The sequence below is a fragment of the Solanum lycopersicum genome, chromosome 12 (genome assembly GCF_036512215.1).
Source record: "Solanum lycopersicum chromosome 12, SLM_r2.1".
Taxonomy (NCBI): Eukaryota; Viridiplantae; Streptophyta; class Magnoliopsida; order Solanales; family Solanaceae; genus Solanum; species Solanum lycopersicum.
The window spans coordinates 54,301,643-54,309,240 of record NC_090811.1 but is presented as its reverse complement, the minus strand read 5'-3'; the positions used below and the strand labels follow the sequence as shown (position 1 = coordinate 54,309,240).

Here is a 7,598-nt window from a genome sequence, read left to right as displayed (position 1 = left end):
ATGTCGAAATAATCGACGGTTGGAAGATGAAGGAGAATTTTTTGTTCAGGGTTCACACCCGAAACTATTTTTTCAGGGAGCAAGGAGACTACATCACACTTTTTCACTTCAAATGTCAAGTTGCAAATGAGGAGATAAGTACCATTATTCTTGTGATGAAAATGCTTCTCTATGAAACTCTCACTTTTGATGAGAGCTTACAAGTGTTTGCAGACACATTTGAATTGCAAGAGTGGTTCCACTAACAACATCAATAAAATATCAAGCACAAGATCTTTTGGTAAAGGAAAATAATGATCTATATGTCACGACCCAACCCGATGGGCCGTGACTAGATCCTATTTTGGACACTCACATACAAACCTGCTAAGCATAACCAATTGAAACTACGACTATATGGAATTTAATCAAATCAAGACAACCCCAACGCCATATATATATATATATATAATGGACCTGTCTCATAAGGATTCATAACCATTCAACCGTAATAACATACGCGAGCCGACAAGGCCGCCACTATCCAAAGCATAATAGCATACGCAAGCCGACAAGGCTACCACTACACAATACACAATGATGTACGCAGCCGACAAGGCTGCCCCTGTACAAGCGGACATCCCAAACAAACCATGTCCAGACCATTTTCCAAAACATATATATACAACCCACATAATGTCTACAGACCTCTAAGAGTATAGTAGTGAAACTCGACGGGACAGGGCCCCGCCATACCCATAGACAAGCAAAATACTACACATAAAGTTATGTACCAAAACGACTGGGCTCTGGAATAGTGGAGCTCTCCCAATTTGCAGAGTAGATATCCTAGGTGGGAGGATCACCGAACTGTGTGTCTACACCTACGGGCAAGAAACGCAGCCCCCCGAGGAAAGGGGGGTCAGTACGGACAATGTACTGAGTATATAAAGCATAAGGTAAAAATGATAGGATACCAATATGGTAAGTCGAAACGAAATATCGCTACACATGTACCCTTTTAAGTGAAAATCATGCATATCTTTAACATATAAGGTGCCCAGCTTCCCTAGTAAGGGGCTCGGCAAAATAATCATCACATCATCTCCGTCATCAGCATCATCATAACCATCCTCATCACCAATCATATATATAATATACATACCCGGCTCTTTACTGAGGTACTCGGTGACATATGCAAGAAACTCCACACGAACATTACCCGACCCGGGACTCGGTGAAATGATAAATGACTCTATGCACGAGTAGAATATTATGAGCAACCATATGCAATTAAAATCATTTCTTATAACTCAATAGAACAATCAACGTGAACCAGCAAGGAGTATTACAAAAGATTAACGTCTTATCAAGATTATGAACCCTTAACACGATATGGAAACGTAAAGTCTCAATGACTCGAAGAAGTACTACCATAGATATGAGAAATTATTAAGCCTTAGACATAGCCGATATATAGAGGAATAGTTGTGGAAGCAAAAATATACGTCACCTAGACGCTCTAGAAGTAAGTATCATACTGGTCCGTTATTCGTTCATCTTAAAAAGTCATGCCAATCAAAAAAAGAAGGGGTAGCGTTACATACCGTATAGTCGAGCTGCACGTCCAATATTTACTGCTCAAGCTATTAATCTATAACAAGCAACAATCGTGCCGCAATTAGATAAATGTCATGCTTTACTACTTATTGTAAGCTAGCTAATAATCTAACAAAAATCCGGTAGCACTTCCCCTATTTTCCTTACTTCGTCCCAATCCGACAAAAACCCAAATTATCCACAACAATACCAATAACACATATAACCCAACGAATCATATTAAACAACCCCTTCCCCCAAAACAGTTCTGTCTCGGCAACCATAGTGACGAAGCAACGACACACCGAGCGATAACTCGTTTTATAATTCGCAACACATCTACCTTATCGTATTCATCCTTTGGAGTATATACCCATAATCACATTTAACATATAGATAACGTCAAAACACAATTTCCCGCAGTTTGCTTTAATCAAAACAACCCAATCACTAACACGACACCACTAATAATCCGATTATGGTTTCCGTTCATACTTAGCACATTCAATAACAAAAACAAACTTCCTAAGATACTGGTCACGCCCCCTTCTTAACATTTATGTCTAATTAACAAAGGCATTCTAAGGAATTAACACACCAAGCAAAGAGATTACTAACCAAATTCTTTGCAGCTGCTGGCCAAAAGTTGCATGGTTGGTTTTCTCCATTTCCATGGCTGCCTAAGACAAGAGGTGAAGAAGATGATATGTTGTAATACATTTTACCACCTCTTTTATAATATGAAGTGGAGGCAGCCCCCCTCTACACGTGTCCCACTAAGGCCAGCTCCCAATCTGATCCCTTTTAATTTGCCTTATATGGTGGGGCCCACTAGATTAATTTAATCCTAATAAGCCACTAATTAATCCCTCACTTAAAGTTAATGGAACTTACATTAGCCAAATCACACTTAATAACACATTTGGAATTAACATCGTTGCCTAATATTTCTTTAATCACTTGGAACTTAAAATAAAATCTCATTCCTCGGACATACATCTACTAGTTAATGACGCGCACTACGTATAAAAATACGAGGCATAACATCCTTCCCCCCTTAGGAGCATTCGTCCTCAAATGTTAAGTTAGCATCTTACAAAAAAAAGTTCCAGCGAGGTCTCTCTAACAGTTATACCTATCAACTTGCATTCCGTAACTTACAGATGCCTCACAGAGTCACAACTTACTACATAACCTCGTTTATCAATCAATATAGTCAAGCTAGGAATTGAATTACCTGAAGGTATGGGGAACAAGTAAGGATATTTATTATTCATTTCGTCTTCCACTTCCCAATTCATCTCCTCCCTATTATTTTTTTGCCACAACACTTTGACGGAAGCCACATCCTTATTACGTAACCTTCTAACCTGGCGATCAAGTATAGCTACGGGTTTCTCCTCATATGAAAGCTCCCCTGTTACCTGAACATCATCTACAGGGAATACTCTAGAAGAATCACCAATACATTTACGATAGCATCAATACATGGAAGACTGGATGTACTTCCTCCAAATCAGATGGTAGATCCAACTCATTGGCAACCTTGCCAATCCTACGAACAATCTGATAAGGCCCAATGTATCTCGGACTGAGCTTCCACTTCGTGCCAAATCTCATCACACCCTTCAAGGGTGATACATTCAGGAATACCCAGTCGCCAATCTGAAACTCCAAATCGCGACGCTGATTATATGCATATGACTTCTGTCGACTCTGGGCTGCTAATAATCATTCTTGAATAAGCTTAACCTTGTCAAAAACTTGCTGAATCTTATCAGGGCCTATTAACTTAGTCTCGCCAACATCAAATCAACCAATAGGTGACCTGCACTTCCTCCCATATAAGGCCTCGTATGGTGCCATCTGGATACTATAATGGTAGCTATTGTTATAGGTAAACTCAATGAGCGGCAAGTGGTTATCCCAGCTACCTTTAAAGTCAATAATACAGTCCCGCAACATATCTTCTAATGTCTGAATAGTACGCTCAGCCTGCCCATCAGTTTGAGGGTGAAATGCTGTGCTAAGGTTCATCTGTGTCCCCAATCCCTTCTGAAACGATCTCCAAAAGTTGGCTGTAAATTGAGCCCCTTTGTCTGATATAATGGACTTGGGAACCCCATGAAGTCTCACTATCTCCCTTACATACAACCTCACATAATCTTCAGCAGAATAAGTAGTCCTGACTGGAAGAAAATGGGCTGATTTCGTCAGCCTATCTACAATAACCCATATGGAGTCATACTTCTGTTGAGTGCGAGGTAAGCCTGTAATGAAGTCCATATTAATCATCTCCCATTTCCAAGTCAGGATCTCTATCTCCTGTAATAATCCACCAGGCTTTTGATGTTTGATCTTGACTTGTTGACAATTTGGGCACTGAGCAACAAACTCCGCTATATCCTTTTTCATTCCATCCCACCAGTATAAGCATCTGAGGTCATGATACATTTTTGTTGACCCTGGGTGAATAGAATAATGGGTAGAGTGTGACACTCTCCCATAACCTGCCATCGTAGCCCCGCAATATCGGGTACACACAATCTACCTTCATATCGTAACACTGCATCAGGTGTAACCTTCAATGGGGTCTTTTTCTTTTGAAGAGATGCATCTCTATGCTGTGCCAGAATAGGGTTCTCGTATTGGTGTCTCTTTAACTCATCTATGATTGAGGACTCAACAACCTCTCGAATAAAAACTCCACTATCTTCTGAATTAGCCAGACGAACTCCAAGGCTGGATAGCCGCTGAATCTCCCGAACCATCTCTCTCCTTTCTGGTTGTACATCTGTCAAGCTACCCATGGACTTACGGCTAAGATCATCTGCTACAACATTCGCTTTCCCTGGATGATATAAAATACTAACATCATAATCCTTTAGCAACTCTAACCACCGCCTCTGTCGTAAGTTCAGCTCCTTCTGTTTAAAGATATATTGGAGACTCTTATGATTTGTATAGATGTCCACATGGACACCATGTAAATAATTCCTCCATATCTTCAAGGCATGAACCACGACTGCTAACTCCAGATCGTGAGTAGAATATTTCTTTTCATGCTTACTAAGCTGTCGGGAGGCATAGGCTATAACTTTGCCATGCTACATCAATACACATCCTAGACCGCATCACAATAAATAACATAGCCGTCAATAAATAACATAGCCGTCTGGTCCCTTCGGAAGAGTTAGGACTTGAGCTGTAGTCAATTTGTCTTTCAATAGTTGGAAGCTTCGCTCACAAGCATCATTCCACTGGAACATGGCTGCCTTTTGAGTTAGCCTTGTCAAAGGCGCTGAAATTGAGGCAAACTTTTCTACGAATCTCCTGTAATATCCTGCTAACTCCAGAAAGCTGCGTACCTTAGGCCAAGTCTTTACCACCTCAACTTTTGCATGTCTACCCAAATAACTTTAGCTCCAATAATATGCCCCAAGAATGCCGCTAAAGTCAACCAGAACTCGCACTTAGAAAACTTAGTATACAACTTCTGGTGCTGAAGCACTCTAAGTACCGTTCTTAAATGGTCTGCATGCTCCTCTTCTGAACGTGAATAGACCAAAATATCGTCCATAAATACAATAACAAACATATTAAGGAATGGTTTAAATACTCGATTCATTAAATCCATAAACACCGCTGGAGCATTAGTTAGCCCAAAAGACAACACTCTAAACTCATAATGCCCGTATGGGGTCTGGAATGCTCTCTTTGGAGTATCTGCCTCCCTTTCCCGCACCTTTTGATAACTTGACCGCAAGTCTATCTTTGAAAAACACTTAGCACCCTGCAACTGGTCAACTAGATCGTCAATCCTTGGGAGGGGATACCTATTCTTTACTGTTACTTTGTTCAGCTGCCTATAATCAATACACATCCGAAGCGACCCATCATTCTTCCTCACAAACAGTACCAGTGCTCCCCAAGGTGACGTACTAGGCCTGATGAAGCCCTTTTCTAGCAAATCCCTCAATTGCTCTTTCAATTCTTTCAACTCAGCACATGTCATTCTATAAGAAGGTATCGATATAGGCTGGGTATCTGGCAGTACATTTATAATAAACTCTATCTCTCGTTCAGGAGGAAGGCCTGGAAGTTCCTATGGAAATACATCAGGAAATTCATTAACTACCGGGACTGATTGAAGAGTCGGTGCCTCTGCCTTGATGTCATGCACCCGAACCAAATGATAAATATAGCCTTTTCTAACCATCTTCCCGACCTTAAGGTATGAAATGAACTTACCTTTTGGCGATACTGTACTCCCCTTCCACTCTATAATCGGTTCCCATGGTAATTGAAATCGAACTATCTTTCCTATGCAATCAACATTAGCATAACAAGCAGGCAACCAATCAATGCCCATGATAATATCAAACTCAATCGTATTTAACTCTATTGGATCTGCTACCGTGCGACAACTATCTATAACCAGTGAACAATTCTTATATACTCGCGTAGCTATGACAGAATCTCCTATAGGTGTAGCTACCTCAAATGGTTCTATCAACTCAGACTCTATTCCGATCCTACTAGCAACAAAGGGAGATATAAATGATAAGGTAGAACCTGGGTCTATCGATGCATACACACTTCGGGAGAATAGTGTTAATATACCTGTGATCACATTAGGTGACACCTCCTGATCCTGCCTACTAGTCAAAGCATATATACGGTTCGAGGAACCGCTAGAATTGGAAGCTCCACTACGTCCTCTACCGCAAACTGTTGGCGCCTGAATACCCTACCCCATAGGGCGCATAGCCACAGAAGAAGATAAACCAACAACGGACCCAGTAGGCTGTGCCATACCACCTGCACTACCTCTAAGGTGACACTCCCTCATAGTATGACCCTAACGGCCGCAAGAAAAATACGCACCTGTAGCCCAAAGACATTCCCCAGGATGGGACCTACCACAGCGAGAACACGAGGCAAAGGTGGCCTCGACTGGCTCAAACCCCTTCCCATGTGTGACCCTGACGCCCTAGAGCTCTAACTAGCTTTCGAATGTCCCATACGATCGAACCCCTTACCCATGAAACGTAGGGGGTGCACTCTATGCTGGCTGGGAAGAAAATCTAACATGCTGCTGAGACTCCCTGCCTCGAAACTCGTCAGGATAACCTGCTGATCTTGCCCTCTTATGCTGGCCTCTATTATAATCTCTATCTATATGAAGTCCCCGGTGCCGTTCCTCTGCTCCCTGTGCATATGCCTGCACCCGAGCAATGTCCATACCTGGCTAAAGAGTCACTACCATACAACCGTCAATCAGATAATGATCCAATCCCATCAAATAACGATGTACCCTGTTTGCCATATCAGCCACAATAATAGGCGCATGACTAGCCAATGAATCAAACTCGAGGCTATACTCTCGAATGCTCCTGCCATTCTGCCTCAAACGCAAGAATCTATCGACTATAGCTCGCTTCATCTGTGGAGGTAGGAAGTGGCCCTGGAAAGCCTCCACAAATTCATCCCATACCACTGGAGGAGCACCTTCTCCCCTAGATAACTCCCAAGACTCATACCAATTAATAGCTAGATCCTGCAAACGATACGTAGCCAACTCAAAAGACTCGGTCTCCGAAGCCTTGATTATCCTCAATGTACGCTGCATCTGACGAATAAAATCTTGCGAATCATCCTGGGGCCTTGACCCAAAGAACTCTTGAGGATTATAACTTAAGAAGTCATGAGCCCTTAAGCTATCAAATCTGTCCGTATGATCAACTCCAAGTCCATGCCTGCGAGCCTGACCTGCCACTAATCTAGTGAGCAACTGAACCGCATCTCTCATGGACCTATCCTCCGTCCCTGACTGAGGAGCTGGAGGTTCAGGTGTTGGGGCCTCGGGGGCTGGTGGTGGTGTCCCCCGAATTGGAGCTTCTGCTGCTCTAAGCTCCTCTGGCGGTGGCGGTGTAGCAGAGCTCTCCGACTGGAGCACAATACCAGGCATAGACTTGGCACAGTCCCTAGTAACTCTTCGGGTCAGACTAATACCTTCT

At 42.4% G+C, this 7,598-nt stretch overlaps 1 long non-coding RNA gene across 1 annotated transcript; it reads right to left on the bottom strand.

Moving 5' to 3' along the window:
• Positions 1-422: 422 nt before the first annotated feature.
• Positions 423-2,358, bottom strand: LOC138340574 (uncharacterized). The gene is made up of 3 exons (XR_011213234.1): positions 2,197-2,358; positions 1,587-1,633; positions 423-863 (listed from the first exon to the last, which is right to left on the bottom strand). It is a non-coding gene; the product is annotated as an uncharacterized lncRNA (long non-coding RNA).
• Positions 2,359-7,598: the final 5,240 nt, after the last annotated feature.